Source organism: Salmo trutta, chromosome 12 (genome assembly GCF_901001165.1).
Source record: "Salmo trutta chromosome 12, fSalTru1.1, whole genome shotgun sequence".
NCBI lineage: Eukaryota > Metazoa > Chordata > Actinopteri > Salmoniformes > Salmonidae > Salmo > Salmo trutta.
The window spans coordinates 92,870,228-92,881,062 of record NC_042968.1 but is presented as its reverse complement, the minus strand read 5'-3'; positions in this window follow the sequence as shown (position 1 = coordinate 92,881,062).

Genomic DNA, 10,835 nt, shown 5'->3' with positions numbered 1-10,835 from the left:
CATTTATTTATACAGGTAAGTCAATTAAGAACAAATTCTTGTTTACAATGATGACCCATCAATGCACATCAATTACACTATACACATCTATATAAACATACATTACACTATAAATATCCATATAAATATCAATTACACTATACACATCTATATAAACATACATTACACTATAAATATCTATATAAATATCAATTACACTATATTGCCCTACCAAGCAAAAAGGCAGTAACTGCTCATTTGGTTGGAAATTCGTCATTTTTGCTACATTAAAAAAAAAGTCTTTTTTTGCTACATTAAATACATGCTTAATCATGTGGACAAGTATCCTACCTCGTATTGTGTTTAGGAGAAAATAGGGGTCATGTTAGCAGTAAATGGATAAAGTTACTGTGAAACCCAAGGTAAATAAAAAGCCATTTTTTCTCAGTTCTACGCTATGAGCAGTTACTGCCTTTTTTGCTTGGTAGGGTAGTATACATATCTATATACACATCAATTACACAAAACACGAAAAAGCAAAACACAATCATATGAAACAAATATATTGCTCAGTAAAAGGCTCTCTAACATCTGCCTGAATTGCCCCTAAATCCACAAACTTTAAAGGACCTTCGGAGAACATTCCACTTTAAAAAAAAAAAATATTTATTTAACTCGGCAAGTCAGTTAAGAACAAATTCTTATTTTCAACGACGGCCTACCAGGGAACAGTGGGTTAACTGCCTTGTTCAGGGGACAAAATGACAGATTTTTTACCTTGTCAGCTTGTGGATTTGATCTTGCAACCTTTCGGCTGCTAGTCCAACGCTCTAACCACTAGGCTACCTGTCACCCCACAAGGTGCTAAAGAACTAAAAGCAGATTTACCTAACTGGGTGTTGATTGAATGGATCTTCAGGGTTAGCCATCCCTGAGTCCTGGTCTGGTAACTGGGTGTTGATTGAATGGATCTCCAGGGTTAGCCATCCCTGAGTCCTGGTCTGGTAACTGGGTGTTGATTGAATGGATCTCCAGGGTTAGCCATCCCTGAGTCCTGGTCTGGTAACTGGGTGTTGATTGAATGGATCTCCAGGGTTAGCCATCCCTGAGTCCTGGTCTGGTAACTTATACGTCTGAAGGTTAACAATGAGGTAAGGTATGGCGGAAGTCTATGCAAGAGGCTCTTTATAGCCAAAAAGAGTGCAATGCATCATTCTACGAGACTTGAAGAGAGGACCAGCCTACTTTCTGATACAAAATGCATTGACGTGTACTGAACATATCACTTGTAATAAAGCGCAATGCATTATAATAAAACTTTGTCCAAATGGCTTCAATACAGTGGCTGCAGCATTCATATAGACGATATCACCATAGTCATATAGATGACATCAACATAGTCAATAACCAGAATGAATGCTGACTGAATGATTTTGTTTTCTGCTTGGCCTGTTCCTATAGAAGAAGACTATTTTAGTTCTTAATTTCTTAACTAACTCATCAATATGCTTTTTGAAAGATCGCTTTTCGTCAATCCAGATGCCCAGATATTTATAAGCGGGGACACGATCAACGAGGGCACCATCCAAAGTACGTATGAATAAATCATCAGATACATCCTTATGTGATTTGGAAAATAACATACTTAGTTTTTACCTGCATTAAGTACTGATTTCAACTCAACAAAGGCTTTCTGCAGGACAATAAATGCAGATTGAATCTCTGACAGAGCCTGTTCAGCTGTTGGGGGAAACAGCATACACCACAGTGTCATCTGAATACAGGTGAATGTTATTATTTATTTTACAGATAAACCATTATTATTAATGTAAATAGTGAAAAGAACTGGACCAAGAATGGATCCCTGTGGGACACCCTTTGTTATGTACAGAAAACCTGATTCAAAACTATCAGTAAATTCACACTGTTCAATCCTTTATATAACATACCAACCAACTACATTACAACGAACTGGTTCAGACCAATCGATCAAAGCCTCTGAATAAGTAAGGAGTGATCCACAGTGTTGAAGGCTTTAGACAGGTCAATAAAAAAAAGGGGCCGCACAGTGTTTCTTCCTCTTATCCATACAATTTAAGAACATCATTCAAAAGCAATGAAGTAGCAGAGATGGTGCTATGACCTGGTCTGAAACCTTACTGGTGTACATTTAGAATAAATGTCTTAGTTAAAAAGGATCTTAGTTGAATATTTAACAAGGATTCTAAGATTTTAACTAGGCAAGAGAGTTTGTAAATGGGTCGATACTTATTTAGGTCACATGGGTCACCACCTTTGTGAAGGGGGAGTCTATGGGCCTCCTTCCAGACCCTGTGGAGGCCAGCATATGGGCCTCCAGAAATAATTATAAGGTTAGATACAGTTGAAGTCGGAAGTTTACATAGTTTACAGGTTGGAGTCATTAAAACTCATTTTTCAACCACTCCACAAGTTTCTTGTTAACAAACTATAGTTTTGGCAAGTCGGTTAGGACATCTACTTTGTGCATTTGTCATTTTTCCAACAATTGTTTACAGATTATTTCACTTATAATTCACTGTATCACAATTCCAGCGGGTCAGAAGTTTACATACACTAAGTTGACTGTGCCTTTAAACAGCTTGGGAAATTCCAGAAAATGATGTCAGGCTTTAGAAGCTTCTGATAGGATAATTGACATAATTTAAGTCAATTGGAGGTGTACCTGTGGATGTATTTCAAGGCCTACCTTCAAACTCAGTGCCTCTTTGCTTGACATCACGGGAAAATCAAAAGAAATTAGCCAAGACCATGGGACCACGCAGCCGTCATACCGCTCAGGAAGGAGACGCGTTCTGTCTCCTAGAGATGAACGTCCTTTGGTGCGAAAAGTGCGAAAAAAATCCCAGAACAACAGCAAAGGACCTTGTGAAGATGCTGGAGGAAACAGGTACAAAAGTATCTACAGTTGAAGTCGGAAGTTTACACACAATTAGGTTGGAGTCATTAAAATTTGTTTTTCAACCACTCCACAAATGTCTTGTTAACAAACTATACTTTTGGCAAGTCGGTTAGGACGTCTACTTTGTGCATGACACAAGTAATTTTTCCAACAATTGTTTACAGACAGATTATTTCACTTATAATTCACTGTATCACAATTCCATTGGGTCTGTCTCCTAGAGATGATCGTACTTTGGTGCGAAAAGTGCAAATCAATCCCAGAACAACAGCAAGGGACCTTGTGAAGATGCTGGAGGAAACAGGTACAAAAGTATCTATATCCACAGTAAAACAAGTTATATATCGACATAACTTGAAAGGCCGCTCAGCAAGGAAGAAGCCACTGCTCCAAAACCGCCATAAAAATGCCAGACTACGGTTTGCAACTGCATGTGGGGACAAATATTGTACTTTTTGGAGAAATGTTCTCTGGTCTGATGAAACAAAAACAGAACTGTTTGGCCATAATGACAATCGTTATGTTTGGAGGGAAAAGTGGGAGGCTTGCAAGCAGAAGAACACCATCCCAACCGTGAAGCACGGGGGTGGCAGCATCATGTTGTGGGGGTGCTTTTCTGCAGGAGAGACTGGTACACTTCACAAAATAGATGGCATCATGAGGCAGGAAAATTATGTGGATATATTGAAGCAACATCTCAAGACATCAGTCAGGAAGTTAAAGCTTGGTCGCAAATGGGTCTTCCAAATGGACAATGACCCCAAGCATACTTCCAAAGTTGTGGCAAAATGGCTTAAGGGCAACAAAGTCAAGGTATTGGAGTGGCCATCACAAAGCCCTGACCTCACTCCAATATAAAATGTGTGGGCAGAACTGAAAAAGCGTGTGCGAGCAAGGAAGCCTACAAACCTGACTCAGTTACAACAGCTCTGTCAGGAGGAATGGGCCAAAATTCACCCAACTTATTGTGGGAAGCTTGTGGAAGGCTACCCGACACGTTTGACCCAAGTTAAACAATTTAAAGGCAATGCTACCAAATACTAATTGAGTGTATGTAAACTTCTGACCCACTGGGAATGTGATGAAAGAAATAAAAGCTGAAATAAATTATTCTCTCTACTATTATTCTGACATTTCACATTCTTAAAATAAAGTGGTGATCCTAACTGACCTAAGACAGGGAATCTTTACTAGGATTAAATGTCAGGAATTGTGAAAAACTGAGTTTAAATGTATTTGGCTAAGGTGTATGTAAACCTCCGGCTTCAACTGTATATGTGTTAAAGATGCTGCAGTCAGAGGAGTAGAAAGCTGCAGCAAATCAGCCCCAGTGGATTGTTTTACAAATCAGCCCCAGTGGATTGTTTTACAAATCAGCCCCAGTGGATTGTTTTACAAATCAGCCCCAGTGGATTGTTTTACAAATCAGCCCCAGTGGATTGTTTTACAAATCAGCCCCAGTGGATTGTTTTACAAATCAGCCCCAGTGGGTTGTTTTACAAGTAGAACGCTATTGAAATGAAAACAAAGATTCACTGATGTTCTAACTAGCCAACTAGAGGCTAGAAGAGGAGCAGACAGTCGATCGACTGATCAAGGTCAATTAAACCGCCATTTATTTCCAAATAAAAAGCCTGCAGAGATAAAATGCTGATTTTAAAAACATTACTCATCTTATTTATCTCAGTAATTATCTGAGACAAGTCTGACAACTTGCCTAGGCAGGGAAGGAGAGGAATTTCCATTCTTCAATGCATGAAGGCCTAGATTCCAACTCGTGTTAAGCTCACGTTATTTTCACCTTGAACTTAAAGCATGAGAATAGCATGGTATTCACCCAGTATTTATTTAAGGTGGACCTCAAATAAATGAATGTGTGGCGGAGGTGTGTCTACAAATACACCATATTCTGACCTTGACTTCATTCCCAAATAACGCCACCTTTACATGTGAGGAAACCATGAATAAAGTCTAGTAGCTCTACCGGTTCCAAGTGGAAAAAGGATTTACTTTAATTTTTTGTGTGTGATAGAAATTACCCAGTTGAATGGAGAAGGGGATTGTAAATACACATAGAAATTGTTTTTTTTATTATTGATCCCTGGAGACGAATGGAAGCAAACTGAATCATATCAACATGTATGTATCGCACAGTAAAATAAAATATCAATACCTGGGTCGTTATTCAGAATTCTTAATTGCGGGTCAATTAATCAATTTGCATGGATGAAATTTGGAGGCCCAAGTTATAGGCTTCTGTAGGGCTGAACCTGCCAAGTTGATGTATGCGCTTTAGAGTGTTTTCATTATATACCCGGGCTTTTTCTCCATTTTTTGTTTTACAATTTGTATCATGTTAAATATTAGCTACCGTCGGGAGCCAACGTCAGTCAGTAATACCCTCATACAGTGCCTTCAGAAAGTATTCCTACCCCTTGATTTATTCCACATTTTGTTGTGTTACCTGAATTCAAAATGGATAAAATCTCAAAACAATTTTACCCCATCTACACACAATACACCATAATGACAAAGTGAAAACCAGTTTTGTGAAATTTATGGAAAATGAAATACAGAAATATCTAATTTACATAAGTATTCACACTCTTGAGTCAATCCAATATAGAATCACCTTTGACAGTGACTACAGCTGTGAGTCATTCTGGCTGTGAGTCTCTAAGAGCTTTCCACACCTGGATTGTGCAACATTTACCCATTACTCTTTTAAACATTATTCAAGCTCTGTCAAATTGGTTGTTGATCGTTGCTCGGCAACCATTTTCAGGTCTTGCCGTAGATTTTCATGTAGATTTAAGTCAAAACTGTAACTCGGCTACTTGGGAACATTCACTGTGCTTAGCTCCATTCTGTTTCTATTTTTATCCTGAAAAAGTCCCCAGTTCTTAACGATGACAAGCATACCCATAACATGATGCCGCCACCACTATGCTTGAACATATGGAGATTGGTACTCATCACTGTGTTGTATTGGATTTGCCCCAAACATAACACTTTGTATTCAGGACAAAAAGTGAATTGCTTTGCCAAATGTTTTGCAGTTGCAAACAGAGAATGCATGTTTTGGAATATTTTTATTCTGTACAGGCTTCCTTCTTTTCACTCAGTCAATTATTTTAGTATTGTGGAGAATTTTTACTCCTGAACTTATTTAGGCTTGCCATAACAAAGGGGTTGAATACTTATTGACTCAAGACATTTCAGCTTTTCATTAATATATAAACATTATTCCACTTTGACATTATGGGATATTGTGTGTAGTTCAGTGAACCACAAATCTCAAATTTAATCCATTTTAAATTCAGGCTGTAACAGAACAAAATGTGGACAAAGTCAAGGAGAAGATGCTGTAATCTGCAGTATCAATGTCCTTATCCGGGAATCGAGCCATTTAGCCAAGTCTATGTGAGAACCAAAACATCCGGGCTCGTGTCCCAGATATCAAGAAGGTCCATCTTTGACATCAAACATTTCAACCTTGATATTTAACAGTCCAAGCCCTCTATGCTATATGAAAACAGCGGTGGTATCCATATTTATGGTATTTGATATAATACCACTGGATGAGCTTACCACACTGGGCTACCCAATTGGGCTAACAGTAACAGAACTAACAGATTACATGAACTTAATGGCCACAACATTATTACAGACAATACCCCTTGGGAATATGGTTATCTGTAGTAGTACGATGATAAAGCTGTAAGATAATGGGATGGAAGAACAACCTGGGGCCCAGGGTTAGGCTGTATTTGAGTCAATGTTTTACAAGAGCCTCCTCGATGTTGGCTGAGAACTTTTGCTCGCCCTGTAAAACTGAGACCACTCCCAGAAGTTGTCAAAATTGTCAATGAACTTCAAATTCATGGAGTAACAGTAGGATTTAAGCCAGTAGTGTAGTCAGAGGAGACGACTAAAGCGATCCGAGATATATTGTTGGTAATGAGGAAATGAGAACCTTTATGTCTGTCTTGTTTAGCCTCCAGGGGAAGCTCAGTAACCCATGACCAGATTTAGAGGAGATTGTACTTTGTGCTGAGGTGAAGTTGAAATGACGGAGAGGAAGTGGCAAAAGGACCTTGTTTGGAGGGGCCCGGTGAAGTCAGAGGCTCAGAGCCGTAAAATGATTTGTTAATACGGGAAAGTGGTCCAAGGTAGTATCCTCAGTAGCTATAGCAGAGGAGTCCAATCTCATAGAGCATCCTGGATTATCCCCTCTGTCGTTTACAATTGTTGCATCAAAGACACCATGCAGTCTGGAAGTCTCCTTAGCCAGAGTGAAACATTCTTTTAGGACTTTGTTTCTTCTCTAGTAGTTCAATGATCTGGTCTGTTGAGGCAAAAGAGCTGTTTACACTTTTCACAAAATGTATAAACCAGTCAATTCTTCTTCTTTCACTATGGTGAATATATCACAGGCATTTCATGTCTTTACTGTCCATCTCTGGGATCTGACTCCAAAACAGAGGAGTCTGACACGCTTATATTCAGGTCAGAAACAGCGGTCGCAGCTACAAGAGCCAACGGCGACGTGAGACAAGCTTTGCTGTTGACAGCCAGGTGACCTAGCTAGTCGTAGTTATCCTGCTAATGTTAGCTCCAGGAGACGGTAAAATCCTGCTAATGTTAGCTCCAATAGACGGTAAAATCCTGCTAATGTTAGCTCCAGGAGACGGTAAAATCCTGCTAATATTAGCTCCGGGAGACGGTAAAATCCTGCCGAACACGGGGTGTTAAGAACAGCACTAACACAGTGGTCCCAAAATAACACTTAAAACAAAGGTTTTAAAAGTATAAAAGTGTCTTTCGAAATATAAAACTTATAGCTAAGTGTTTTTAAAAAGTATAAAACACCCAAGCACTGTATCGCCAATCCAAACTTTCAGATTCCTACTAACTGGTTGATGAACAATACATCCTCAATGTTCATTTCCTGGTTGATGAACAATACATCCTCAATGTTCATTTCCTGGTTGATGAACAATACATCCTCAATGTTCATTTCCTGGTTGATGAACAATACATCCTCAATGTTAATTTCCTGGTTGATGAACAATACATCCTCAATGTTAATTTTCCTGGTTGATGAACAATACATCCTCAATGTTCATTTCCTGGTTGATGAACAATGCATTCTCAATGCTTATTTGCTCTTATGTATATACACAAAAAACAAAAGAGAGAGAGAGAAACAAACAACATCCAGTCCAATATATACAAACAAATAGAAGGGGGGGGGTACCATCCTTCCATCCATCCTACCATTGGTCCAATAAGAGTCTGTTACAACCAGAGTTTTCCTCAGTTCACTAAAGCGTAGGCGAGGCGTCCCTACGCCATGGTCTCTTTCCTCGGGATGCGTTTGGGGTGACAGAGGACGCTGGCCAATCCAGATCGTCCTCGGGGTCGTGACCTTCGCCTGATGGTTTTGTGACAGCGCAGGGAGATACCCAGCTCCTCCATGACAGAGCTAAAAGAGACACACTGCCCACCAAGAGAACTACATTTAGCCACCGCTAATGCTAATTAGGCTACTCAGCATACCGGCTTTAGCATAGTCTCTAACAGACGCTAGGCTAACGGTAGCACTGAGACAAATTGGAGTGATAAAATAGACTGAATGAAACACAATTGCTACGATAGGCTACATCCTCACGTAGTTACAGTGAGTAACTAGGCTAATTGTACAAGGCTAACGATGGCTCTGAAGTCACTCATAAAGCTCAGGAATAGGGATACCCTAAGGCCTAGCGTTAGCAATGAGGCTAACAACGACCCATGGATCTGGGCTAGCATTAGCAATAAGGCTAACAATAGCTCCAGAGAGCTGTTTCAGTGTTACTAATCAGAGCATGACTCCAGGAATGTAGGGTTAGAAACAAATTATAATATTGATATTAGCAGTAATTGTAAGATAAAAAATAAATAATCTATCATATAACTAGTATTTTCCTTCCAAAATGCAATTACTTTTTTCTGGCAATAGGACAGTACCTGCCGAATGAATCATAAAGTATTTGTTAATTAGTAAAAACTGTTAATAACAAAGAAACGCTGGAGGCTTTGGAAATTAATTGACTCAAATATTACATGACTATGGTTGCATCCCAAATAGAACTCTCTTCCGTATATACTATATATATAGTCCACTTCTTTTGACCAAAACCCTATAGGCCCTAGTCAACAGGAGTTCACTATAAAGGCAATAGGATGCCATTTGAGACGCAGCATATAAAATCACATTCATTTTGATCAACATTTCTTTGTTTTTGATTGAACTTTTTCTCTGATCTGGAGGACAGAACTTCTCAGTATGATATCTCTCTGCAGTACTGTTTCCTTTAAACCTCTTGTATCAACAAGGTTGTCTCACTCTCCATTCCCTCTGTTGCTTGGCATGAGCCGCACATACTTACTTACCATAATGCTAACGGGGCTGAGGAAGAGGAGGAGGAGGAGGAAGAGGAGGAGGAAGACCCAGCAGGAGATCTATGGGCGGGGTTAAACTCCATCCAACCAATCAAATGATAGCAAACACAGTGTTTAGCCTAAACAGGGTATTTATGTTGTCTATATGTCTGTACTATATTACATATTATAGTTTGTGTGGCTGTAATATTGTTGTCTGTATATTTGTTTTATTAATTTGATCTTACCTTGAGGAAGAATAAGGAGGTAGCCTCGTAATTTTAAAAACTTGAACTTTAAATATTTTTTTCACAACTTTTATGCAATTACATTTGATTAGCATCACCATTTTTTAAATGTATTTTTTTAAGAAACTTACCTTATGTGATTATATTTCAACTTTATGTCACACAGTGTAATTATCCTCTACCCTGGTGTAGTTAGCCTGTTCTCAGTGTGTGTGTGTGTGTGTGTGTGTGTGTGTGTGTGTCTGTCTCTCTCTCTCTCGTTAGCCTAACCTCCTGGACCACACACAGCTCAGCTTAACAAGGTTGTCTCGTTGAGATAAAAATCTATTTTTCAAGAGAGACCTGGGACCATATGTGACTCTATGTGAGTCTAACATACTGCAAGAGATGGATCTCTCCACTATGGCTGAGTGGCTCTGTCCTGTGGGGAGTGAAGACCCTTAGTGTTTGAAAATGGTTCCCTATTCATGTAACATTTTAGTCATTTAGCAGATGCTCTTATCCAGAGCAACTTACATTTATCAGACTCTCTTATCCAGAGTCACGTGAGTATATATTTTTTTGTACTGGTCCCCTGTGGGAATCGGACCCACAACTCTGGCATTGCAAACTGATTCAAATAACTGACTCATCAAACTTTGATTATTTGAATCAGCTAGGGCAAAAAAACTAAATGTGGACCCAAGATGGGGGGGGGGGGGGGGAAATAGAGCTGTTTTCTAAACTGGGGTTAACATGGGTGGAGAATACCCACTGTATGATGCCATTCTTACTTATTGCAGCTGCATTGAATTTATCACCAACAGATTTTGAAGCTGATTACTTCATTTTGCTATCAGTTTTTAGTCAAAATAAATAAATAATATATATATATTATATATATATTATTTATATATTTAGCTTTGATTTGTCTAACTAAAGCCCAGTTGGCACTAGGTGACGTTAACCCTTTGGTTCACCCATGGTTCTGAACCAACAAAGCTGACCTCAGCAGATGGAAGCCAGAAAACTATCGGACCAGTACAAGCGGTGGTAATCATGTTGTTGCTAGCTTACCATGTCATTGCTAACTGCTAATGATGCTATTGATAACCAGTTTATTGCTAACCGCTAACTATGCTACTGATAACAAGTTTATTGCTAACTGTTAACTATGCTATTGATAACCAGTTTATTGCTAACCGCTAACTATGCTAAGGATAACAAGTTTATTGCTAACCGCTAACTATGCTACTGATAAC